The following is a 27,653-nucleotide window of genomic DNA, read 5'->3' as shown; positions in this document are numbered from 1 at the left end:
ATTACATTTTTAATTTTCTGAGGAAACCCCAGTTTTCCATAGTGTCTGAACCAATTTAGATTCTTACCAACAGTACACATGGATTCTCTTTTCTCCACATCTTCACCAATACCTGTTATCTCTTGTTGTTTTGATACTCACCATTGTGAGGTATGCACAGGTATGCACTGTTACCTCATTGTGGTTTTGATTTGTATTTTCCTGTGATACTGAGTACCTTTTCAAGTATCTGGTGATCACTTTTATGGCTTCTTTGGAAAATGTCTTTTTAGTTTCTCTGCTCAGTTTTGTTGTTGTTGTTTTTGTTGTTGTTGCTTTTGCTTTTATCTATTTATTTATTTATTTTTAATTTTTATTTTATTTTTCCAGTGTTCCAAGATTCATTGTTTATGTTCCACACCCCGTGCTCCATGCAACTGGATTTTTTTAAGGTTTTGTCTTTGGGGGCCTTTTTGTTTTTTGTTTTGCTGTTGAGTATATCAGTTTTTATGCTTTTAATATTAACTAATTATCAGATAGATGCTTTGCTACTATTTTCTCTCACTCTATACATTGCTTTTTCATTGTTGATATTTTCCTCTGCTGTGAACAAGCCTTTTAGTTTGATGTAGTCCTACTTCTTTATTTCAGCTTTTGTTGCTTTGCTTTTGGAGTCAAATCCAAAAAATCATTGCCAAGACCTATGTCAAAGAGCCTATCCCCTACATTTCCTTCTAGGATTTTTATGATTTTCAGATCTTACAATCAAGTCTTTAATCCATTTTGGGTTATATTCATATGTGTGTGTGATGTAAGATACAGTTTCTTCTTCTGCAATGGGCTAATTTTCCCAATGCCATTTGTTGAAAAGATCGTCCTTTCCCCATTGTATATTCTTGACCCCTATGTCATAAATTAGTTAACCATATATGCATGTTCTTATTTCTGGGCTCTTTATTCTGTACCATTGGTCTTTGTGTCTATTTTTATACCAAATGCTATGCTTTTTTGAGTGTTATAGTTTTGTGTTATAGATTAAAATCAGAATGTGTGATACCACCAACTTTGTCCTTGTTTCTCAAGATTGTTTTTTGGTTATTTGAGGTCTTTTGGGTTCCATACAAATTTTAGAATTTTTTTCTATTTCTGTGAAAAATGCCACTAGAATTTTAATAGGAACTGCACTGAATCTGTAGTTTGTTTTGTGTACTATGGAAAATTTTAGAGTATTAATTCTTATAAACCATGAGTAGGAATATCTTTCAATTTATTTGTCTTCATATTTTTTTATTGATGTCTTACTGTTTTTAGTCTAAAGATATTTCAGTTCCTTGTTTAATATTACTCTTGGGTATTTTATTCCTTTTGATGCAATTTTCAATGGGATTGTTACTTCATTTTTATTTTTTAATTAATTTTTCAATTCAATTAACATACATGTTATATTAGTTTCAGGTGTACAATATAATGATTCAACAATTCTATACATTTTTCAATGTTCATCAAGATAAATATACTCTAAATCCCCTTTATCTATTTCACCCATCTACCAATTCACCTCCCTCTGGCAACCACCAATTTGTTCTCTGTATTTATGAGTCTGGTTTTTGTTTGTCTCTTTTGTATACTTGCTCATTTGTTTTGTTTCTTAAATTACACATATAAATGAAATAGTATGATATTTGACTTTCTCTGACTGTTTCACTTGGCATTTTACCCTTTAAGTCTATTCTTGTTGCAAAAAGTAAGATTTCATCCTTTTTATGGCTAAATAATATTCCTGTGTGTGTGTATGTGTGTGTGTGTACATCACGTCTTCTTTATCCATTCATCTATTGACAGACACTTGCATTAATTTTTCTTTCTTATACTTTGTATAGTATATATAACTTTTAATAGTATTATTTTAAAATGTATTGTTTAGTAAATTTTTAGGTGATCTCTTTTGAGGTGAATAATAAGAATTGCCTGATTTTTCTAAATTAACAAACTGAGATGGAGAGATTGGTTTTATAGTATCTGTCAAAAGAGGGAGGAAAGCCAAAATTAGAGGTAGGAAATATTTTGCCTATGTTTTTCACTTCTTTATATCTTATTGTCCCCAACTTATTGACTCATTTTTAACAAATTAACTATATATGCTCCCTAATTGTTAGAGAAAATTAGCAGACTCTCATCTGCTAATATTTTAGGTATGTGGACACCTGTGCTTGTCCCCAATTCACAAATTCATCAAAACTCATTAAATTTCTCTCTTCCAATAAGCCTATCTTGATCATCCCAGGCAACAGCGATATGGTACTTCTTCCAATGACTTAAATTGCTTATCTTGTTTATTGTTCGTTTGATGCTGCCTATGAGCTGCCTTGAGTTATTCATCACTTTTTATTTGATTCAACATTTTTTCCTAGATGAATTATGAGCTACTTGGTGGCAAATGATAGACATCATGTTTCTTCAGACTTCTTTTGTGTGTATAATGCTGTCCTGCCCATTATGGACAATGAGGGTAGAGTTGCTTCCTGGTCAACAGTATCACATCCCCATCCAAATCATCACTCTCAGCATCTTCAGTAACCATTTAATGAGAAAATGACAAGTCATTGTCTAGAACAACAAAGAATATCTTCAAAAATGTTTTAACACATTTTTCTTGCATCATACACAGGGAAGAAAACACTGTCTCTTGTACTGGGAAATTCAAGGGCCAGTTATAAGCATAAAAAGTTGTGTGATCTAATGGAAATTTTGAGAAACTGAAAAAATCAGGAGATCTGTCCCCCACTCCACCCCTTCAGGCCTTTACTAGCAAATTACTTTAGGCAATCTGGATCATACAGACCAATGCTCTATTCCTCATTTTCAGAATTGCCACTATGGTGGGGCGCCTGGGCAGTTCAATCTGTTAAGCATCTGACTCTTGATCTTAGCTCAGGTCTTGATTGCATGGTCATGAGTTCGGGGTCATGAGTTCAGGCCTCCTCATGCTGGGCTCCACATGAGCCTACTAAAGAAAGAAAGAAAGAAAGAAAGAAAGAAAGAAAGAAAGAAAGAAAGGAAGAAAGAGAGAAAGAAGGAAAGAAAGAATTGTCACTATGGCAATTTCTTTCATGTATTTACCATTAGGCTATACTATGGGCAAAATGAGAAAATACAAGATAACTTACTTTAAAAGGTAAATAAATTCCTTATAAAACCCAAATTCTTGTTCATAATCATATTAAAATTACATTCTCAGAAAAGAATTCCCAAGAGGGGGGTGTCTGGGTGGCTCAGTTGTCTAAGCGTCTGCCTTTAGCTCAGATCATCATCCCAGGACTGGATCCTGGGATGGAGCCCCAGTTTGGGCTCCCTGCTCAGCAATGAATCTGCTTCTCCTTCTGCCCCTCACCCCACTTATGCTCTCTCACTCTCTCTGTCTCTCTCTCTCAAATAAATAAGTAAAATATTTTTTTTAAAAGGTCTTAAAATAAAAAGAATTTCTAAGAGGATAATGGGTTTTAAAAGATAATTTCTGTGGAATTCCCATTTTAAAAATCTCCCTGAATGTGTTTCCAAGTAACTAAAGCCTCTGCTCTCCTTTGCTGCACTAGAGTGACTCATTTGCCTTCCTTGCTTCTGTGACCTTGAAGAATGTCCCTGGGAAACATTCAACAATGATCAGGGTCCCAGCAAGGAAAAACCAAGCTCACTTTGAAGCTTAATGTATCTTAATTATTATCCTTGTCCCCGCAGTACAGGTGACAAAACCGCCTTATAGTACCATGGTAAGTTGCAAATGAGATAACTTTTGTGAAAACCCTTGTGCAAAAGCTTGATGGTTTTAGGTGCTTAACTCAGAAAAACTGAAAATGTCCATCTCTTAATCTATTTTTTTCTTGATGTTAATAAGAAGTATATATTTTATGAAAAATGCACAAATTTGCCACTTCAGATTTGAGTGATCCACATTCAGGTTAATGTTTCTCATAATCAAAATATGAAACCTGAACTACATAAGTGTGTGCTATGCTCTAATCTCCAATTAATTAATAAGATATAGCGTTAAGGGCCACCTGGGTGGCTCAGTCGGTTGAGCGTCTGCCTTGGGCTCAGGTCATGCATGATCCCAGGGTCCTGGGATTGAGCCCCACATCAGGCTCCCTGCTCAGCAGAGGACCTGCTTTCCCCCTCCCTCTGCTGCTCCCCCTGCTTGTGCATCCTCTCTCTCTCTCTCTCTCTGACAAATAAATAAATAAAATCTTAAAAAAAAAGAAGATGTAGCCTTAAGTACTTATATGGCTATGCCTGTCAAAAATGTTTACCTTTCGGGGCACCTGGGTGGCTCAGTGGGTTAAAGCCTCTTCCTTAGGCTCAGTCGTGATCCTAGGGTCCTGTGATCAAGCCCCACATCAGGCTCTCTGCTCAGCAGGGAGCCTGCTTCCTCCTCTCTCTCTCTGCCTGCCTCTCTGCCTACTTGTGATCACTGTCTGTCAAATAAATAAATAAAATCTTAAAAAAAATATTTACCATTTCAATGGACTTAAAAATGCTTAAAAAGTCATACAGGCAGAAAGGACTTAGATGACTTGATATTTTAAATTGACATCAATATAAGTAGACAAGTTGGTGTTTTGGCCTAAAGGTAAATGCTACTTTATTTTGGCATAATTATTGTAGTTTAGAACAAAATATTTTACAAGGGCAGATAACAAAGACAAACACACATTTATTATTATTTTTTTTAATCTTGAGATCACAATTTTGTATTTGCATGTTACCCTTAAACCACATCCTGCATGTTTTGGATTTCAGAGAGTTTAGGATTAAGGGAAGTTCTTTTTATCTAATGCTTATTCTCATGGTTTGTTTTGATTTTTTTCCCCTTAGCATGATACATAAAAGTTTTGAGTTCTTTAAAGATTCTCTGGATTTATGAGCAAAGGAAGAAGAGGATTAAGATGATTTATTTTTATTTAATATTTATTAAGCACACTAGTTATTCCAGAATTTTTGGAAAATCCAAACTAAAATAGCCTCCAAATATGTGTTTGCCTTTTAGATTTTTAGATTCAGATGCCTAATGAATTCTGCCACCTTCCTTTTACAGAAGAATTGAGTCATGAAAAACTAGGTTGTTTATCTGTGGTCATAGAGCTGGCTAATAGCAGAACTGGGAATAGACACTGATGTTTTCAGTCCCACCAGATTCTTTCCACTATACCAAACTGCCACTCATGGCAACTAAATATTTCCAAAAAGGATAAATATGTAATTATGCATTAGAGTGTAGGAACACTGTGGGCCAGGATGGTGTTTTGTTCATCCGTGTGCCCAGCATAAAATAACAATAAACACTTCATAAATATATGTTGAATAATTGAGTTGCTGACCAGTGCTCATTTAACTCTATTACATGGCATAGGAGTCAGTGCATCATCTTTGACTGAGTTTAACATCTTAATTGAAGCATAGCTGTTCAATTAGCCTTCATTTTGTGGTCTCACTGGTATAAAAGCTGCAAATTCTTCCTATCTCAGAGGAAATTACCACCTCTAGAGCACCGGTCTCAAAAATCCTAATGCTCAACATGACCATACAAAGGTCCCTGTACTGCTCTCATTTTACAACCCCTTAAGTTAATATTCCAACACAGCCCTGACTATTTTATTACGCTGCCTAGATGAGCAGGTAAGTCCTCACAGGCTCAGCAATTTTTATCACAATAGGGTCCTTTAATAAGAGTCTTAAGAAACCAAGTAAGTAACTGAAAAATTATAAAATCAAAATGTAAGTTACATCTTAAGGCAGCATTATGTCTATGTTTTGATCTAACTCCAAAAAATACATTAGATCTCCAGACAACTAAAACTTGTATGACAACAACCTTCGCCAATAGGGCTCTAAGGTAACAATTCAGGCAAATGGGTACCATCTTTAAAAATGAGACTTTTGGGACGCCTGGGTGGCTCAGTTGGTTAAGCAGCTGCCTTCGGCTCAGGTCATGATCCCGGCGTCCTGGGATCGAGTCCCACATCGGGCTCCTTGTTCTGTGGGGAGCCTGCTTCTCCCTCTGCCTCTGCCTGCCACTCTGTCTGCCTGTGCTCGCTCTCTCTCTCTCTCTCTGACAAATAAATAAATAAAATCTTAAAAAAAAAATGAGACTTTTGTGCCAAATCCCAAAATAGACCCATCATGAGCTAAACTAAACCACATAAAAGGTGCCTTTTTGTCTATACTAGATTTTGTCTTCCATGATCTAAGACACTTGAAGTAGATTGAGAGGCCTTCTTCCTGTCTCCTTTTCACCCAAGCCCTCTCCTAAATCTTTGCTTACCAGTCTGATAAGAAAGTCTGGGCAATAAAACAAGTCAGAATTTCTTTCTATGGACAAGAGGAAACTAGCCTCATCTATTTACCACAGGCTTTCTCAGTGTGCAACCAAGGAGAAGAGACCGCAGCCCATGACTCTTCTGCTGGACACACATACTGGAACGCAACACATCACTTTGTCTTGGGGGCAGTATGAAGAAGAGGATTGCTGGGGAGGGAGAGCTGGGAGATTTTGGCTGAATCTTCCTCCAGACAGAAGCAATAAATTACACATAGATGAGAAGAGGCTGGAGCATGCTCTTGGGTGATATCCATCGATTCCTGAGTTCTAGTCCTGGCTCCACTACTTACTGTACGGGTGAACTTGACCAAGTTAAACATTTGCCAATTCTATCCCAGACACTAGGGAACTGTTGGCCTCTATTTCCTTTTTCATATCACTAGCTTTCTTTACTATGATGGTGACAGAGTGGCAGTAGTGTACAAATGCTGAATAAAGTGGACTCAAGGATCAAACAGACAGTGTCTAATTCCAGTGCTGTCACATAACTCTGGAAAATTACTTCTCTTAAGTCACAGTTTTCTAATCAGTAAAATGGTTGTGATAAGTGTGCTTGCTTAGTAAGTTCACTGAATATCAGATTAAATAATGCATGTAAAGTGATTAGCATGACCCAGTTTCATCATTCAGCAAATATTAGATTTTAGTAACAAGAGTCAAAGCTTGGGTGTGAGCTTAAATGGGATGAAGGAAGTGGGAGCCTTTCAGCCAGCTATGATCTTAGATGCAGGCTCAGTTCAGGCACCTAAGTAATATGGTCTCTTCATGTGATTGAGTCTAAGTCCTTAGGCTGTGACACCAGGTATTGTCAACAAAGCCTCCAAGTAGTCACGATGTCTGCCAGCCTTGAGTGTGTATTTCCTTCAGACTCTTTGCAAGAGTAGGTAGTAGACAAGGTTTGAGAGCCTGGGGTATTGTAGCTAAATACAAGGTTATTTATGTTTTTAATTGTAATGTTGGTTAAATGTCAACACACTGAGAAAAACTCAAATAGAATTTATGTCTGCCGTGATCATGTTGGTTGCTTGTGTTGGGTGCAACAGTCCTCACCCTGAAGGGTTAGGGCCAAGTCTTCTGCTTCATCCTCTATTCTCATCACAGCAGATCTGCTCGGACCCCACACTGTCTTCTCTAGGAGAGTGTTCAGATTCTCTGGTGATGTCTTTAAATTAAGAAGCTGACCATGGTATGCATAAAGCAACCCAGTAACTTCCCATTGCATTTATATCAAATTGAAAGGCATTTTTTGAACCCATTTGGCCTACAGAATTTGGCTATTTCCCAATCCCAAAATTTATTCCATGTCATTCCTTCCCTAAACCCTTCTTTGCTCTCAACTTTAATCCAGTCACATGGACTTTTTTTTTTTTTTCTGTTTCTTGAGCAAGCCAGGCTATTTCCTGTATGAGGGCCATTGCCCTTGCTTTTCCTTCTGCATAGAATGTTCTTCCTTTGCAGTTTCTCATGGCTTTCTCACTATTCAAGTGTCAATTAAAACATTTTCTTCTCCAAGAAGCCTGATTTAAGCTCCCTATTTAACGTAACTAGGCCCTTTCTAATTAATATCAACTTTATTGTTCTTATAGCCCAATATCTCTATCTGCAATTATTTGCTTATATATGCATGGTTCTTCTATCTCCATTAAAAAAAAAAAGTCTGTGGAGAACAGGGATTTTATTTTATTCACCATTTATCACTAGTTTCTAGAACAGTCACTTGCTCATGGACTTTTTTCAGCCCTGATTAATAAGATTTAGAACTTTGCTATCTTCAGAGCAATGATCTTTTTATATAAGCCTTTAACCTCACACATGGTCACCCTGCATTTCACCTTCCTGGTAACACTACAGTCTTCCCTTGTGCATTTGCTCCCTGCTTGCTGGGTGAAGCACCATCACCTCTATTTTCGGGTGAGGGAGGGAGAGGTGAGACACTCAGTAACCCTTAGATAGACCCTAGAGGCTTCAGCAGAAGAGCCTCACTTCCAGGCAGTGTTGCTTGGAGAAATCTGGTCCCAGAAAACATGAAGACCTCTCTAAATTCTTTGAGTTTCTCCTATGCTCTTTAAGCAATTTCTACAACTGTTGTCTTTTCACATTGTATTATCTGTACATTCTTCATTTGTGCATTAGCAAGCCATTCCTCATAACCATATTTATTCTTTCTCACTCTCAGTTGCATTTTCTATGCTTCTCAGTGGAATCCCCTAATAACTTAAGCAAGAAAACATAGCAATTAACATGAATTTCTATCATGCCTAATTTCCTTAATTCAAGTAGCCATTCGTTTATTTACTCAACAGATATTTATTGAGTGCCTACTATACTGTGTCATATACTGTTCAAACTCAGAATATACTAGTGAACAGGATAAAGTCTCTGTGTTCACTAGACTATGAACTTCCTGAGGTCAGGGTCTTATTTTGTTCACTATTATATCTCCAGCACTGAGGACAGCAGTGGGAACACACTGGTCTCATTAAGTATATTTGAATTAGCCCCTCTAAAGTATAGTATGACTTACTCTATTCAGAAGTCTATATTAAAACACATAAATGAGTTTGTTTTTTTTTTCAACTGAGAGTTGTATGGAGACAATGACAGGATTTCTTTAGACTGACAAAACTCAGTCCATAATGAGAATGATAAATAATTAACTATTCAATTCAATCAATTGTATTGTATTTAAATTCAATTCAAATTCAATCAATTGTAAACCCTATCTAGTGGATTTAGATATCAGTACATAGTTGCCCCTTACTAAGGAAGTAGTTTTAACCCATAATCAGTTCTTGTTAATTGATGAGACTCTATTCTGGCTTGGTGATATCCTCTGTTGTATGGTGTCAGTTCAACGACTAGTAGCCCCAGCTACATGTGGTAGCCCTTGAGGTGACCCTGTGCATCATCCATTAGTCTCTGTGTTAATAAACAAGTGTTACCATTGTTTTCTGTTGGAATTCTTATAACATATTAACCATATGAGCCTACGCCTGAACGCCTCCTGGTGTTTTAGTTTTCTTATCTATAAAATAGGATTAATAATGATATCCATATTATTGGAACTTGTGTTAGGATTAAAAATGAGAGAAAACCTTGGCACATAGTAAACACTCATGAAAAGCTAGCTTTTAGCACTATTATTATTCTATTGCATGGTGACACTTTCTGTGAGGCATAATTAAATAAATAGCACCTTAGCAGACTATCTTGCTAGACTTCATTTAGTTGCCTCAATTCTATTTTTTTTAAATTAACATATAATGTATTATTTGCCCCAGGAGTACAGGTCTGAGAATCATCAAGCTTACACACTTCACAGAACTTACCACAGCACATACCCTCCCCAATGTCCATAATGCAACCACCCTCTCCATACCCCCTCCCCTAGGCAACCCTCAGTTTGTTTTGTGAGATTAAGTCTATTATGGTTTGTCTCCCTTCTGATCCCATCTTGTTTCACTTTTTCCTTCCCTACCCCCCAATCCCCCACATTCCCTCTCAAATTCCTCATATCAATGAGATCATATGATAATTATATTTCTCTGATTGACTTATTTCATTCAGCATAATACCCTCTGGTTCCATCCATGTCATTGCAAATGGCAAGATTTCATTGCTTTTGATGGCTGCATAGTACTCTATTGTGTATATATACCACATCTTCTTTATCCATTCATCTGTTGATGGACATCTAGGTTCTTCCCATAGTTTGGCTATTGTGGACATTGCTGCTATAAACATTCGGGTGCATGTGCCCCTTCGAATCACTACATTTGTATATTTAGGGTAAATACCCGTGCAATTGTCGGATCATAGGGTAGCTCTATTTTCAACATTTTGAGGAACCTCCATGCTGTTTTCCAGAATGGTTGCACCAGCTTGCATTCCCACCAACAGTGTAGGAGGATTCCCCTTTCTCCGCGTCCTTGCCAGCATCTGTCATTTCCCGACTTGTTAATTTTAGCCATTCTGACTGGTGTGAGGTGATATCTCATTGTGGTTTTTTTTTAATATTTTATTTATTTGACAGAGAGAGATCACAAGTGGAGAGAGAGAGAGAGAGAGAGAGGAGGAAGCAGGCTCCCTGCCTAGCAGAGAGCCTGATGTGGGACTCGATCCCAGGACCCTGAGATCATGACCTGAGCTGAAGGCAGAGGCTTAACCCACTGAGCCACCCAGGCAGCCCCTCTCATTGTGGTTTTGATTTGTATTTTCCCTGATGCCGAGTGATGTGGAGAACTTTTTCATGTGTCTGTTGGCCATCTGGATGTCTTCTTTGCAGAAATGTCTGTTCATGTCCTCTGCCCATTTCTTGATTGGATTATTTGTTCTTTCAGTGTTGAGTTTGCTAAGCTCTTTATAGATTTTGGATACTAGCCCTTTATCTGATTTGTTCTTTGCAAATATCTTCTCCCCTTCTATCAGTTGTCTTTTGGTTTTGTTGACTGTTTCCCTTGCTGTGCAAAAGCTTTTGATCTTGATGAAATCCCAATAGTTCATTTTGCCCTTGCTTCCCTTGCCTTTGGCAATGTTTCTAGGAAGAAGTTGCTGCGGCAAAGGTCGGAAAGGTTGCTGCCTGTGTTCTGCTCAAGGATTTTGATGGATTCCTATCTCACATTGAGGTCTTTCTCTATTTTGAGTCTATTTTTGTGTGTGGTGTAAGGAAATAGTCCAGTTTCATTTTTCTACATGTGGCTGTCCAATTTTCTCAACACCATTTGTTGAAGAGACTGTCTTTTTCCATTGGACATTCTTTCCTGCTTTGTCAACCAGTAGTTGACCGTAGAGTTGAGGGTCTATTTCTGGGCTCTCTATTCTATTCCATTGATCTATGTGTCTGTTTTTGTGCCAGTACCATACTGTCTTGATGATGACAGCTTTGTGATAGAGCTTGAAGTCTGGAATTGTGATGCCACCAACTTTGGCTTTCTTTTTCAATGTTCTTCTGGCTATTCGAGGTCTTTTCTGGTTCCATATAAATTTAAGAATTGTTTGTTCCACTTCTTTGAAAAAAATTAATGGTATTTTGATAGGGATTGCATTAAACATGTAAATTGCTTTAGGTTGCATAGACATTTTCACAATACTTATTCTTCCAATCCATGAGCGTGGAACATCTTTCCATTTCTTTGTGTCTTCCTCAATTTCTTTCATGAGTACCTTTTATTTTTCTGAGTACAGATTATTTGCCTCTTTGGTTAGGTTTATTCCTTGGTATCTTATGGTTTTGGGTACAATTGTAAATGAGATCGACTCTTTAATTTCTCTTTCTTGTCTTGTTGTTGGTGTATAGAAATGCAACTGACTTCTGTGCATTGATTTTATATCCTGACAATTTACTGAATTCCTGTATGAGTTCTAACAGATTTCCAGTGGAATCTTTTGGGTTTTCCACATAAAGTATCATATCATCTGCAAAGAGTGATAGTTTGACTTCTTCTTTGCTGATTTGGATGCCTTCAATTTCTTTTTGTTGTCTGATTGCTGAGGCTAGGACTTCTAGTACTATGTTGAATAGCAGTGGTGATAATGGACATCCCTGCCATATTCCTAACCTTAGGGGAAAAGCTCTCAGTTTTTCTGCATTGAGAATGATATTTGCTGTGTGTTTTTCATAGATGGCTTTGATGATATTGAGGTATATCCCTACACTTTGAAAAGTTTTCATCAAGAAAGGATGCTGTACTTTGTCAAATGCGTTTTCAGCATCTATTGAGAGTATCATATGGTTCTTGTTCTTTCTTCTATTAATGTGTTGTATCACATTGATTGATTTGCAGATGTTGAAATAACCTTGCAGCCCTGGAGTAAATCCCACTTGGTCGTGGTGAATAATCCTTTTAATGTACTGTTGGATCCTATTGGCTACTATTTTGGTGAGAAATTATGCATCTATGTTCATCAAGGATATTGATCTGTAATTCTCCTTTTTGGTAGGGTCTTTGTCTGGTTTTGGGATCAACATAATGCTGACCTCATGAAATGAGTCTGGAAGTTTTCCTTCCATTTTTTATTTTTTGGAACAGTTTCAGGAGAATAGGTATTAATTCTTCTTTAAATGTTTGGTAGAATTCCCCTGGGAAGCTGTCTGGCCCTGGGCTCTTGTTTGTTGGGAGATTTTTGATGACTGCTTCAATCTCCTTACTGGTTATGGGTTTGTTCGGGTTTTCTATTTCTTCCTGGTTCAGTTTTGGTAGTTTATATGTGTCTAGGAATGCATCCATTTCTTCCAGATTGTCAAATTTGCTGGCATTTAGTTGCTCATAATATGTTCTTCTAATTGTTTGTATTTCTTTGGTGTTTGTTGTGACTGCTCCTCTTTCATTCATGATTTTATTTATTTGGGTCCTTTCTCTTTTCTTTTTGATAAGTCTGGCCAGGGGCTTATCAGTCTTATTAATTCTTTCAAAGAACCAGCTCTTACTTTCATTGATCTGTTCTACTGTTCTTTTGGTTTCTATTTCATTGATTTCTGCTCTGATCTTTATGATTTCTCTTCTCCTGCTGGGTTTAGTGTTCTTTGGTGTCCTTTCTCCAGCTCCTTTAGGTGTAGGGTTAGGTTATGTACTTGAGACCTTTCTTGTTTCTTGAGAAAGTCTTTTATCACTACATACTTTCCTCTCAGGACCACCTTTGCTGTGTCCCACATATTTTTGAACCATTGTGTTTTCATTATCATTTGTTTCTATGAATTTTTTCAATCCTTCTTTAATTTCCTGGTTGACCCATTCATTCTTTAGAAGGATGCTCTTTAGTCTCCATGTATTTGAGTTCTTTCCAACTTTCCTCTTGTGATTGAGTTCTAGCTTCAGAGCATTGTCGTCTGATAATATGCAGGGAATGATCCCAATCTTGTGGTACTGGTTGAGACCTGATTTGTGACCAGGATGTGGTCTATTGTGGAGAATGTTCCATGTGCACTAGAGAAGAATGTCTATTCTGTTGCTTTGGGATGGAATGTTCTGAATATATCTGTGATGTCCATCTGGTCCAATATGTCATTTAAGGCTTTTATTACCTTGTTGATCTTTTGCTTGGATGATCTGTCCATTTCAGTGAGGGGGTTGTTAATAATGTTGTATTATTGTTGATATGTTTCTTTGATTTTGTTATTAATGGGTTTATATAGTTGATGCTCCCACGTTAGGGGCATAGATATTTAAAATTGTTAGATCTTCTTGTTGGACAGACCCTTTGAGTATGATATAGTGTCTTCCTCATTTCTTATTATAGTCTTTGGCTTAAAGTCTAATTTATGTGATATAAGGATTGCCACCCCAGCTTTCTTTTGATGTCCATTAGCATGGTAAATTGTTTTCCATCCCCTCACTTTAAATCTGGAGGTGTCTTCGGGTCTAAAATGAGTTTCTTGCAGGCAGCATATTGATGGTTTTTGTTTTTTCATCCATTCTGATACTCTGTGTCTTTTGATTGGGGCATTTAGCCCATTTACTTTCAGGGTAACTATTGAAAGATATGAATTTAGTGCCCTTGTATTGCCTGTAAGGTGACTGTTACTGTATATTGTCTCTGTTCCTCTCTGGTCTACTACTTTTAGGCTCTCCCTTTGCTTTAGAGGACCCCTTTCAATATTTCCTGTAGGGCTGGTTTTGTGTTTACAAATTCTTTTAGTTTTTGTTTGTCCTGGAAGCTTTTTATCTCTCCTGCTATTTTCAATGAGAGCCTAGCCAGATTTAGTATTCTTGGCTGCAAATTTTTCTCATTTAGTACTCTGAATATATCATGCTGGTTCTTTCTGGCCTGTCAGGTCTCTGTGAATAAGTCTGCTGCCAGTCTAATATTTCTACCATTGTATGTTACAGACTTCTTGTCCCTGGCTGCTTTCAGGATTTTCTCTTTGTCACTAAGACTTGTAAGTTTTGGGGCACCTGAGTGTCTCAGTTGGTTGGGTGACTGCCTTTGGCTCAGGTCATGATCCTGGAGTCCTGGGATTGAGTCCTGCATCAGGATCCCAGCAACATGGGGAGTCTGCTTCTCCCTCTGACCTTCTCCCCTATCATGCTCTCTCTCACTCTCTCTCTCAAATAAATAAATAAAATCTTAAAAAAAAAGGACTTGCAAGTTTTACTATTTGATGACAGGGTGTGGATTTATTTTTATTGATTTTGATGGGAGTTCTCTGTGCCTCCTGGATTTTGATGCTTGTTCCCTTTGCCATATTAGGGAAATTTTCCACTATAATTCACTCCAATATAACTTCTGCCCCCCCCCCTTTCTTCTTCTTCTGGAATCCCAATTTTTCTAATATTGTTTCATCTTATGATATCACTTATCTCTTGAATTCTCCCCTTGTGGTCCAATAGTCGTTTGTCTCTCTTTTCCTCAGCTTCTTTATTCTCCATCACTTGATCTTCTAGATCACTAATTCTCTCTTTTTCCTCATTTATCCTACCAGTAAGAGCCTACATTCTTGATTGTACCTCATTAATAACTTTTTTGATTTCAGCTTGGTTAGATTTAGTTCTTTTGTTTCTCCAGAAAGGGCTTTTATTTCTCCAGACAGGGTTTCTCTAATATCTTCCATGCCTTTTTCAAGCCCAGCTAGCACCTTAAGAATTGTCATTCTGAACTCTAGATCTGACATATTACCAATGTCCATATTGATTAGGTCCCTAGCCTTCGGTACTGCCTCTTGTTCTTTTTTTTGTGGTGAGTTTTTCCACCTTGTCATTTTATCCAGATAAGAATATATGAACAAGAGAATAAAATACTAAAAGGGTGGCAAAGACCCCAGAAAAATATACACTAACCAAATCAGAAGAGAACCCAAATTGGGGGGAGAAGAAAGGGAGTAAAAAGAAATTTAAAAAAATTTTTTAAATTTATATATATTAGAGTGGTGAATAGAACAGAGCCACCCACTTGATTTTGGATGTATTTTGGTCTCTTAGAAGAAACTACCTCCCAAATCTTAAAAAAGAAAAACTTATATATATGTAAAAATAAGGGTAAACATGATGAAGGGGTGGAATAGGACTGTAAAGATGAAAATTTATTTAAAAATCTAAAAAAGGAATTGATAAGTTGTTTGGAAGAAGAAAGGAAAAAATTGGAGAAAATTTGCTCAGTCTGGGGACTAGAACAAAGCCCTGTGCCAGACTTAGGGTATATTTTGATCTATTAGAAGAAATTATATCCCAGAATTTTTTAGAATAAAAAAGAACCCTATTTGTATAAAAAAAAGTGCTAGATACAATGAAGGATAAAATATGACTATAAAAATGCTATAAAAAGGGGCACCTGGCTGGCTCAGTGGGTTAAAGCCTCTTCTTTCAGCTTGGGTCATGTTCTCAGGGTCCTGGGATCGAGCCCTGCATTGGGCTCTCTGCTCAGCAGGCAGCCTGCTTTCCTTCCTCTCTCTCTGCCTGCCTCTCTGCCTACTTGTGATCTCTCTCTGTCAAATAAATAAATAAAATCTTTAAAAAAATGCTATAAAAATGTAGGTTTAAAAAGAATTTTTTAGAAAGTATTGTTAAGATAAGCTAGTTAAAAAATGTTAAAAGAGGAAAGAGGAAAAGTTAAAAAATTTAGAATTAGAAAAAAATAAAATCAAAAAAATTTAATTAACTTTGCAAGACTAAAGAATCATGGGGAGAAAGCCATGAATTTCATGCTTTCCTTTCCCCTAGCTCTGGAATTCTGCTGTTCCCCTGATCAATGAGCTTGGTCTTGGCTGGCTGTTGTTGCTGATCTTGGGGGAGGGGCCTGTTGTAGTGATTCTCAAATGTCTTTGCCTGAGGCAGAAATGCACTGCCCTTGCCAGGGGTTGGGCTAAGTAATCTGCTCAGGTTCGCTCTTGGGAGCTTTTGTTCCCTGAAAGCTTTCCATGGAGCTCTGGAGGACAGGAGTGAAACCAGCGGCCTCCCAATCTCTGGCCCAGAGGAGCCAAAAGCTCGGGCCCCACTCCTCAGTGTGCCCTCGAAGAAAAGTGGTCCATCACTCCCATCTCCTTGGTCTCCAGCTGTGCTCTGAGCTCACCCAGCCTGTGACTGAGCATTTCTATCTCCGGCACACAGCCCTGTTTGTAGTCTCTGAACCCAGTAGATTCCTGCCATGCTGCTTTCTGGTGGAGGAATGTGGGTCTCCCCAGACCTGCCACTTGTGGGGTCCCTCCTCAAAGATCCAACTGTGCTGCCGATCACAGTTTAAGGTAACCACGGATTGAGAGCTCACTCCTTGGCTCCGTCTCTGTAGTCAGCTTCCCCACTCTGATACCTGCAAGCTCTGCTACACTCAGATAGCCCCGATCCTTCTATGACCCCACAGGACCTGAGACCACACTGTCCCCAAGAGGGTTCCACCCCCACTTAGCCTCTGGAGTGATGTCCCTCAGTGGGGCAGACTTCTGAAAGTTCGGATTTTGTGCTCTGCTGCTCCACTGCTTGCCAGGAGCCAGCCCCTCCCCTGTGGTTTATCTTCCCATCACTTTGGATTCACTTCACAGGTCCCACCTTTCAGAAAGTGGTTGATTTTCTGTTTCTGGAATTGCTGCTCCTCTTCTCTTCGATCTCCTATTGGGTTTGTAGGTGTTTGGAATGGTTTGATAACTGTCTAGCTGATCTCCTGTCATCTCAGCCTGCCTCTCCTCCACCATCTTGACTCTTCCTCCAGTTGCCTCTTCCTCCAGTTGCCATGTTGGTTGCACCCTTGCCATGAACTAAAATCCAGGAGAGATAATGAAGCATACAAAGCTAGATAAAGCATACGACATTAGATATGGTCTCCAGCCAGCAAGGACCTCACAAACTACAATATAAAGGAGCAGGTACAAAATAGAAATATTTAAAAACTGTTATGGGAGCTCATGTGAGAAGCAGAGGAAATTCCTAAGGTAATACTGAAAAGAATTTCCCAAAAAATGATTTCAGCCTAGAAAGAATTAAATATAGGGAAAGGAAGACTGAATTCCCAAAGGTACATCTCCAAGGAAAATAAAAACTGACAGATTATGAATGTATTGAGGAGAATGGTGGTTGATTAATGATAGGTTCATAGAAAACTTCAAGGGTGAGAATCCAAGGCAATTAACCTTCTAGGAAATAAAAAAATTGTTGAAGAAAGGAAAGTAATCATAGCTGGGTGAATAAATACCTTGACCTCTCTGATTCTGTGGCTCAGCTGTGGTAATGTTTAAATGGTACTAAAATTGTAAACACTACATAATCATTTAACCTAAAATTAGGATATTGCTCTATTTGGGTGCTGGATGGAAGAAAAGTTTATAAGTGGTTTGAGAGAGAAAAGGAGGCTGGTAATAGAGATAAATCATCATCTTCCACAATATGAAGTTGGTAAAAAAGAAAAAAAAAGTCAGGAACATCAGTATTAATATGTTATTTAGAAACAACTAAAAAAGTTAAATGAGGTTCTTCTGAGGAATAAGTACCAAGATTAAGGAAGAGTGATGAAGATGAAACTGTACTTGTAGATAAATTTTGAGGTAGTATTTGAATCTTAGAAAATATACAAATGCATTATTAAATACAAATAAATACTAAGGGAGAAATTAAACAAATACCTTTCACCAAAGGGGTTCCATGAAAGGGGGAGGTAGAGGTGAGAGTGGTCCCGGACTGGTAGTTTGGCATCAGATAATGGGCAATCCACAATACTAAAGAGGTTGTGCTTCAGAACTCCAAATAACCAATAAAACAGGAGAAACACATTCAGATTTCTGCTTTAGAGAGGAAATTCTGGAATACTTTTGAAAGTAGTTGGAGCAAAGAAGAAATGGTATCAGGGAAAGTGATTATGCTAGGTCAGGGAAACAGTAAGTTTGTTATTTCAAACATCTTATTCAATGTTGGCAATGATCTTAGAAAGCAAAAGCATGGCTTGAGATATATCTTAAAGGTATGGTCAAGAGAATTTGGTGATTGATTAGCTGTGGGAATTAGAAGAGAAATCAGAGTTGATGCAGAGGCATCTACATGTTGATGGTGAGTTTCTTTGCTTTGGTAGGAGGCATAATAAAAGTGGATTTATAGAATGATGGTACAGTTTTGCAAATCAAGGTGCCGGCATTACATCCAATTAAAATGATGTTGTAGACGATAACACATACTATGTTGAAATTCAGGGAAACTCGAAGGCTGGAGATAAAGATTTTGATAAAAAAAAAATTATCCACATTAGTCTAAAGTTCATTAAAGAATACGAACTAATACTTAAAGCTCTGAAACTGGAGAAGAGCAATTGGTGAGCGAACACAGACAAAGATGAAGACCGAGCCTTGGAGAGCTGCAAAACTTAGACATCAGAAAAAAAGGAGGAGCCAGTGAAGAAAAGATAGATGAAGCAAAAGAAAATCTTGGAAATATATAATGTCACAGAAACCAAAATAAAAAAGTTTCAAGAAAGAAGAAGGTGAACAACCACTGCAGGAAGTTCAAGTAAAAGAGAAAATGAGACTTGACCGTTGGATTTGGCAAGATGGAACAGTAGATGTGAGAGGCGGAACTGTTCATCAGAGTGCTCCAGGACAGAGACTGATTGTAACGGCTAAAGAGATCATGAGAACTGTAAAGAAAAGCAAAAACTTGGGACTGTAACTAGCTGTTTCTTTTTCAAATAGTAGAGAACACAGCATGTTTATATGTCCATAGTAGCGATTGCATGGAAAGTAAGACATTAATGATTCAAGAGTAAGTTATTAGTCCACGATTCCCCTCAGAAATCAAATCCCAACTGTTACAAAATGAACAAACCAGCTACATGCGAAACTCCTAGGTTAAGGTAAGTAAGTATAGATTGAAAAGGACCACAGTTCTCTACTTAGTCCTTTATCTATTGCCCCTTTGCACTGACACTTTTGCAACTCCTCCCTCAAGAGGAGTCAATCTCCCTGCCTCTTGAATCTGGGCTGGCCTGTGACCTGCTTTGGCCAACAGAACGTGGAAGGAAAAATATGCTGGTTCCGAGCCTAACTAAACCTTCAACAGGAAGGGCAAAGAACTTTCTTAAGCATAACCCTGAGAATTGCGTATGTAAGTGAAAAGATGTGTCAAACTGCAATTGAATAAAATGATGTCGAATTTTAAAATAATTATCAGCATAAGGAATTTCAGAAAGTAAGTTGTTTTACAGAAATAGGTAAGGACACATTTTGAAACGTTACAAAAAATTGTCAGAACTTGGATTCCATTTGCAAAATCATTTCTTTCTGAAAGGAGAAAAGGATTCCCTAAAACTAATGATTCATGAAAGTATTCCAAGGGTTTTAAAATTAAAGGAGATAAAGATTTCCTCCTTCATTTGTTTCCATCAGGGAGCATACTGACAGTCTCAGGGGGTCCACACGAACTTTGCTCGTGTGACAGCCCTCATTCCCTGAAATGGATGTTTCAGTTTTAGCAACATACTGTTTACTATGATTTTTTTTTTAAAACAAGTGACTTTGGCTTCACTATTGAAAAAGTCCCATTTCAATGTATCAAGTTTATGTCTCCTCATTAGTGTTTGGCAAGAAAAATCAGGCAACACATGTACTCAACTCATAACAAGTTTACGAATTTGTATTTTAATCCACTTCTGGGAAAAGACAAGCAGCCAAAGATCCAAATGATATATTAATGGTCTAAATTGTACTTTAATTCATTTTATCCCAACACATGAGGAGTAATGAGGACCTAACTAGGCATTCCATAAGTCTTTTCAGCTGACATTGGTTCACACTTGAGGCCACAGACCATCTCAGTAAAATCTCAGATCCCACATTTTCCTTGGTGTCTGAGCCCCTGCTTCAATATCAGGAATACTTGTATCTTAATTAATCTATCAAAGGCTTGTTCTTGTGTTTTTGCTGCTGTAACAAGAACTAGTGTTTTCTACCTAGGTTGCAAGTAAATGTAAGCCAATATTTATGGCTTCAAATAAATATCATTTGATTTGCTGAAATATTTGTGGTGGTTATACTTTGACTTATTCTAGAGAGGATTAAAAGGTTTTATCTAAGGACAATGAGTATTTTGGAAGTCTGCCTTCTTATAAACATAACATCATCATTTAAAAGAGCCTTTATAGTTTTCATGTATCTCCTGGGAAATTAACTCTGATTTAAAAAAAAAAAAGTTATTAGAATGAAAAAGACCATATATTGTATGATTCCATTTATATGAAAAATCCAGAAAAAGCAAATCTATAGAGGCAGAAAGTAGATTAGTGGTTGCCTGGGGCTGGGGGTGGGAACAGGGATGACTGCAAATGGGCACAAGGGATCCCTTTGGTATAAAAATATTCTAAAACTGGATTGTGTCACATAGATCTGAAAATTTACTAAAAATCATTGAACTACACATTTAAAACCTGAGGGTGAATTTTATTTTACATAAATTATACCTCAATAAGGTTGTTATTTTTTTTAAAGCAAGTGTTACTGGAGAAACTTAAAACAATTATTTATAACATTTTATAATTCTTAGTGAAACAATACAGGGCTTCACATAAGAAAGCTTGCAATCACTAAAATATGTCACACTCAGGCTGAAATAAACCTGATTCTTCAAAGGGCTCTCTTAGCTTATTCTGCCCATTCTGGATGCCAGAATCATGACTTTATTGCCAGTTGGGTCCATTCTGGTTGTATATAGTAATACCTGGAAAAAATGTTTAAACTTTAACTTCAAAATACAAAGTTTTAACTGAGAATGCTGAATGTAACAAATGAATTGAACCATGTCCAGCAACATAATTATACACAACCAAGCAATGGAATTCTGATACGAGTATTCCCTTTCCTTATCACTAAGAAACTGATAAAACTCTTAACATGATATAATTTCAATAGCAACAGTAATAATAAAAATTTTTAAAAACAATAGATAATATTCACTGAGTGTTTACCGTGTACCAGGCATTGTTAAGTGCTGAGCAAAAGTAGTCTCAGTTCACACAACAACCTGGAGAAGCAGATATTATGTCCATTGTGTAACAGAAGAAACTGAATCTTACAAAGGATAATGAATGTACCAGTGCCACAAAGTAAGCAGATGGCAGGGCCAACATTGGATCCAAGTCTGTGTGTCCACTGTGGAGTGATTATAAAAATGGACTTCTTGGGACGGCATCCTGGGTGCGAGTGTGGTTGCCCCATTCTTGAGTTACATGTCTTTTGAGGTGGTCATTCACAATGCTTTCAGCACCTACATTTACAAAATGACAATAAAAATGACAAAAATGACCAAAAAATACAAAAAAATGCTATCTAACCATTATACATTTTTGAGAGAATTAAAGGTAATGAATGTAAAGCTCCCAGTATTTTGCTCAGAACATAATGGCTTCTTAATAACTGATACCTAGTAGTATTAATAGCAGGGGTAATTAGTATTCACCTTAGAAGAAAATACATATTTGATAAAGGAATATATTAAATTTATTAATCAGGAGTGTGAGTTTGGGGTCCCTGGGTGGCTCAGTCATTTAAGTTTCTGCTTCAGCGCAGGTCACGATCCCAGGGTCCTGAGTGGAGCCCTACATCAGGCTCCCTGCTCAATGGGGAGTTCGTTTCTCCCCCTGCCCCTCCCCCCCACAGCTTGTGCTCTCTTTCTTGCTCACTCTCTCACAAACAAATAAAATCTTTAAAAAAAAAAAAAAGAGTGTTAATTAACTGACTTGTAATTCTTGGACAATCCATATAATAAAATATAAACAAGAGAAAATAAAATTTCAACCAACCATCAAGTACCTTACAACTATGTCTTACCTCTTCTGTTTCATTGTTTTTTCCTGTCACCTACATTGTTTTTGTAATGATGTAGTTCAAAGTTAAATATTGAGTTGTAATTTCCTGACAGTCTTTTGCCAATTACTACACATCAATAGTTATAATCATTTTTTAATTTTTTAATTTTTTTATTTTTTTTAAGATTTTTTTAAAATTTATTTGACAGACAGAGATCACAAGTAGGCAGAGAGAGACAGGAGGAGGAGGCAGGCTCCCTGCTGAGCAGAGAGCCCGATGCAGGACTCGATCCCAGGACGCTGAGATCATGACCTGAGCTGAAGGCAGAGGCTTTAACCACTGAGCCACCCAGGCACCCCTATAATCATTTTTTTAAATAATTTTATGAAGCATGTTATCCGTTAGGAATTTTTTTAATTTTGCAGATTTTTTATTTTACTAAAAATTCTTTCACAATATATTTTTACAACTAAATAGCCATACTTGGAAAGACATCAATGAAGTAATTTGTTTCTATTGAAAATAAAAGAAATTACAGATACAATGATCACTAGACTTTCCCCATTGAAAAAGAAAGAGCATTTCCATGTTGCATACAAATTGGGTGCACAGGCAGAAGGCAAGGCAGAGCACCTGACTGAGCTGAGCCATTTCATGCAAGACAAGAGGCAATTTCATTGCTCTACAGAGCTGAAGGAGAAACAGGAGGAGGGGAGAGGCTACAAGAAGGCTTAGCTAACTAAACGCTTAGGTCCAAGGAAACTTGCCTGTTTTTGTTTTGTTTGTTCCTTTGTTTGTTTTGGAGGTATTCAGTTTGGTTTTGTAGAAACTTGCTAGATTTTGCAGGAACCTACTTAGGAGCATAGGACTTAAGAATATAGAGAGGAGTTAAGAACTTGAACAACCCACCCAAGGACAAACAGTGAACTTTATACTCAGTTTGTCCTGACTTGAAGTTCTCTAGCTTCAGAAAACCCCTAGATTCACAAAAATCACAGAGCATCCATTTAACTCTCACAAGGCTAGAGAAATGAGATTTAAAGTAATGTACTCAAATTCCCATAGACAATGGGCTTTAAACTCACATGGGAAAGCTGTATGTAATAATGTAAAATAGTGAGATTATGGAGATATATACACACACACATATAATTTTACACCATTATTCATTTTACCCACAAGACACTGAAGAGTAAAGATGTTTAGGTACTTGGTTAAATAAAAACCAAGCGCTCACCCTTGTGTTTTTAATTCTTTACAATGTATATTAACTTTATAATAATTATGGAATTTATGGTTTGATCCTGGACTTAATGAGAGAGATAAATTTACCATAGTGATGATGACTTGTCTATTTATCCTTAAACGGTTCTATCGATTTTTGCTTTCCACATTTTGAGGCTATTTTTTCAAAGGTTAATTCAAAGTTATAATAGCTCTATCGTTCTCTGAATTGAATCTTTCATCATCATCTAGTGACTCTCCGTCTCTAGGAATGCTTTTTGCCTTCAAGTTCATTTGTCTCATACCAATATGCTGATACCAGCATTTTTAGACAGACATTTCCTTATGCATGTTCTTTGATCAGTTAACTTTCAGCCTTAAGTTTTAGATCCTTTGTTTTTATCCACTCTAAGAACCTTTGTTTTTTAACTTAAATACTTGGCCATTCACGCTGACTGTATTTACTTAACTATTTTCATTTATTACCATGTGTATTAGTTCTTTAGGGCTGCCATAACAAAATACCACATACTGGGTGGCTTAAACAACAGAGATTTATTTCCTCACAGTTATCAAAGCCAGGAGTAAAATGTAGATCAAGATGTCGATGTCGGCAGGGTTGGTTCTTCTGAAAACTTCCTCCTTGGTGTGCAGGTACCCATTTCTCACTGTGTCTTCACGTGGTCTTTCCGCTGTGTACAAACCCCTGGTGTCTCTCTATGTCCAAGTACCCTCTCCTCATAAAGTCAGATTGGATTAGTGACTAATGGGCTCCTTTAGGTTAATAACTTCTTTAAAAGCCCTATGTCCAAATATATTCTCTGAGGTACTGAGGGTTTCAACATAGGAATTTTGAGGGAACACAATTCAGCCCATAATGCTATCATTCCATCATATATTTTTCTATGTATTTACTATTTTCTTGGAATTTCATTCTATTCTTTATCTCTGACCTTTCAGTTAGAGTCACTTTTTTTTGCCTGAAATACAGTTGACTGTTCAACAGTATAAGGGTTAAAGGTGCCAACCCCACTACAGAGTCAAAAATCTGCATATAACTTTTGACTCCTCAAAACCTTAACTACTAATAACCTGCTGTTGACTGGAAACCTTACTGATGACATAAAGGGTCAACTAACATGTATTTTATATGTTGTGTGTATACATACTGTATTCTTAGAATGAAGGAAGCTAGAGAAAAGAAAACATGAAAATCATAAGAAAGAGAAAATACATTTATGGTGCTGTACTGTATTTTTTTTAAAAACCTATCCATATATAAGTGGAGACATGTAGTTCAAACCCATGTTTTTCAAGAGGCAACTATACATCCTCTAGGATTTCTTTGAGTTAAGAGTCTTTTGTCCGTCAAGGCTCTCATTTTTTGGTTTGCCCACTCAAAAGATACCTTCTCTGGGTTTACAATTATGGAATCATTGTTCTTTTCTATGGACACATTAGAGATTGTCTTTATCCTTTTTTCATTTCTCTGCCCTATGTTGAGGAATAGTCCTAGTCTCTCTACCTGAAAGGCTAGATTTTGTCTCCTGTCACCTCCAACTCCCAAGATCATGAAACCCTTTCTGAGATTCCCTGCAGTTGGGCACATGCCTGCAGGACAAAGATGGTTCTAGGGCTCTGCTTTCCTTTCTGGGAATCTGTTTCCACTTAGTTTTTAGACTCTAAATATTCCTCATTTTTGACAGTGCATCAATGCATGTTACAAGTTGCTTTTTAGATTTTATCCAGAATTTATTTTTGCTATCATCAGGAAGGTCAGTTACAATATTTGGTATGCTATTCTACTGAAAAAAATAAGACTGATCCATTTCATTTAAAGATAGAGGCAGACAGAGGAGGGTGTTTTTTGTTGTTGTTTCTATTTCTGATAATAGAGTTCCATTTAGTGGTGCCTGTGTGGCTGAGTTGGTTAAGTGTCTGACTCTTGGTTTCGACTCAGGTTATGATCTCAGGGTCATGGTATCAAGGCCTGTCCTGGGCTCTGCGCTCAGCTCAGAGTCTGCTTAAAATTCTTCCCCCACTTCCCCCCTCCCTGTTCCTCCCCCCATGCTCTCTCTTCTCTAAAAAGTAAATCAACCAACCAACCAATCAATCAAATCTTTAATAATAGAGTTCCATTTTAAAAGTAGACGACTTCTTTGGGACATTTTCCCCTCTATGTGCCTGTAAGATTTGCCTCAACATCAGGAGCAGCCTTGGTGGGGTAAAGGTTTCAAGGACCTTAAGGACTTCGCATGAAACATTGATAGGTTTAGTCCGTGGTCCTGATTAAGCAGAGACAGCCATCAGGTATGGGTTTAGAAGTGTAAAAGTCAAGACGTGTCTGAGTTACTGTCCACTTAGGATTTGTGCTGTAAAAGCTCGAGACCCTGTGGCTGAAAGCATGGACAAATCTGAGGACGTTTAACTTGGGGCTGCGTGGTGGAGACGAGAAGGCGCAGGACCGGGTCTATGTGAGACCGAGCACCGGAGCGACAGTGCCGGCTCCTCGAGCCGCCTCTGTGGTGGACGGTGCAGATCATCTCCACGCTCTCCTTGAGCCAAGGACGCGCCTCAGAAGCCTTCTCCGCGTGGCCTCCTCAGCACCAAGCGCCGAGCGACCGCAGGAGGCAGGAGGACGCACTCCAGCAAAACCACCACCACCGGCGCCTCGCGGCTCGTCCGCTTCTCAGCTGGGACGTTGTTAGCGACAGGTTTTCTCAGGGCGGCAAGAAAAGGGTTCTTTCCGCTTCCTCGGTTCACCTTTTCGGAAGCCGCGTGAAGGTGGCCCACGCGAGAGCCTCCTGCGGCTGACCGCAGAGGCCCAACGAGGCACCGCGCAGCGACGGGCGCAGAGGAAAAGGAAGACTTGTTCACAGTTTCCTCCAAATGTGGAACTTTGCCCTGAAATTCTGCACTTTGAACTAGACCTGGAAATAAAGCCATTAAGAACTTTTCCAGCTAAATAGGTTTTTTTGTTTCTTTGCTTGCTTGGTTTTTTCTCTTGGAAGTTGAGATCAGTGCCTGCCGGCTCCATAGAGAAAAGACCGCGCTCTGCCACTGGCCCGGCTGACTTCCACTCAGCCTCGGGGTCCGCTCCTCCCTCGCCTGACGGGCTCCTGGTCTAGGTCTTTACATGCCTCACGTTTTCTCATCCAAGCTTCAAGTCTCGGTTTAAACTGACCTCCTCAAAGTCTTTTCTGATGACCAAAAGTAGACTTCACCACCACCAATTCGTTCTCTTGTCAACCATGTTCTTTATTTTTTTAAAATTTTTTATTTCAATTCAATTAGCCAACATATGTAGTAAGTACATCATTAGTTTCAGATGTAGCGTTCGATAATTTATCCGTCGCATACAACACCGGGGGCTCATCAAATCATGTGCTTTCCTTAATGCCCATCATCCAGTTACCCATCCCCCCACCCATGTCCCCTCCGGCAACTCTCAGTTCGTTTCCTATAGTTAAGAGTCTCTCATGGTTTTTCTCCCTCTCTGATGACTTCATTCTCTAATCTACCACGTTCTTTATTTGCTTTGTGGCATTTATCACTCACTGGAAATACTTTTTTCCTTTTCATGTCTTATCTGTCTCCCCTCACCAGAGCATACATTCTCAGAGGCCAGGGTACTTACTGTCTTGTATCCTTGGCAGCTTCAACAGTATCTAAAATGTAGCAAGTGCACAATGATATTTGTTCAGGAATTAATATGAATGAGAAATATGTACTTTTTATTTTGACCTATGGACTTAATTTGGAAGGTGACTTTATTTATAAAGAGATTTTATTTTATTAAGAGACTTTTTGGCTCTCACAATAATGAGAAGGGACCAATTTATATCTTTATAATGGAAAATACATAGGAATTGAGATAGAAAAATGATGTAGTGATTAAAGAGACAAACACAAGAACTTGGGTTTTAATCTCAATTTTTTGATTACTAACTGTGAGGCTATTAGTGAGGTACTCAGCCTCTTTGTTCCTTAGTTTTCTTATCTAAAGAAATTATGACAATGAGAAGACAATAGGATTTGGGGGAAAGGAAATAAATTAATGTTCTACAAACACTTAAAATGTCTGCCTTTTGGAAGACCTGTAAGTTAATTATTGATATTGTCTTATAAAATTATTGTAAATGTACATTATACTCCTGTGCAGTTAACTTTTCATGAATTTCTTCATGTGTCAGGATTAAACAATCATACCTGCTTCATAGGATCATGGTGAGAGTGAAACGTAAAGCACTTAGAATGGGGTCTAGCACATGTAACACTCAAAAACTACAGATTTTATTATCATATGCAATATATTCAAATGACTTTTATTTATTTACTCTTTTCATTCTGTCTCTTTTGTGTGTGTTCTAC

The 27,653-nt window shown here is 37.8% G+C and overlaps 1 protein-coding gene across 1 annotated transcript in view; it reads left to right on the top strand.

The window, feature by feature from the left end:
• The window catches only part of LOC111148799 (chromosome unknown C4orf22 homolog), a 604,672-nt gene that overhangs the window by 490,959 nt on the left and 86,060 nt on the right, over positions 1–27,653 (top strand). The gene's annotated exons all lie outside the window — the stretch shown is intronic.

Source organism: Enhydra lutris, unplaced genomic scaffold, assembly GCF_002288905.1.
Source record: "Enhydra lutris kenyoni isolate GAN:26980312 unplaced genomic scaffold, ASM228890v2 scaffoldscaffold21, whole genome shotgun sequence".
Taxonomy (NCBI): domain Eukaryota; kingdom Metazoa; phylum Chordata; class Mammalia; order Carnivora; family Mustelidae; genus Enhydra; species Enhydra lutris.
This window is presented reverse-complemented; position numbering and strand designations above follow the sequence as displayed.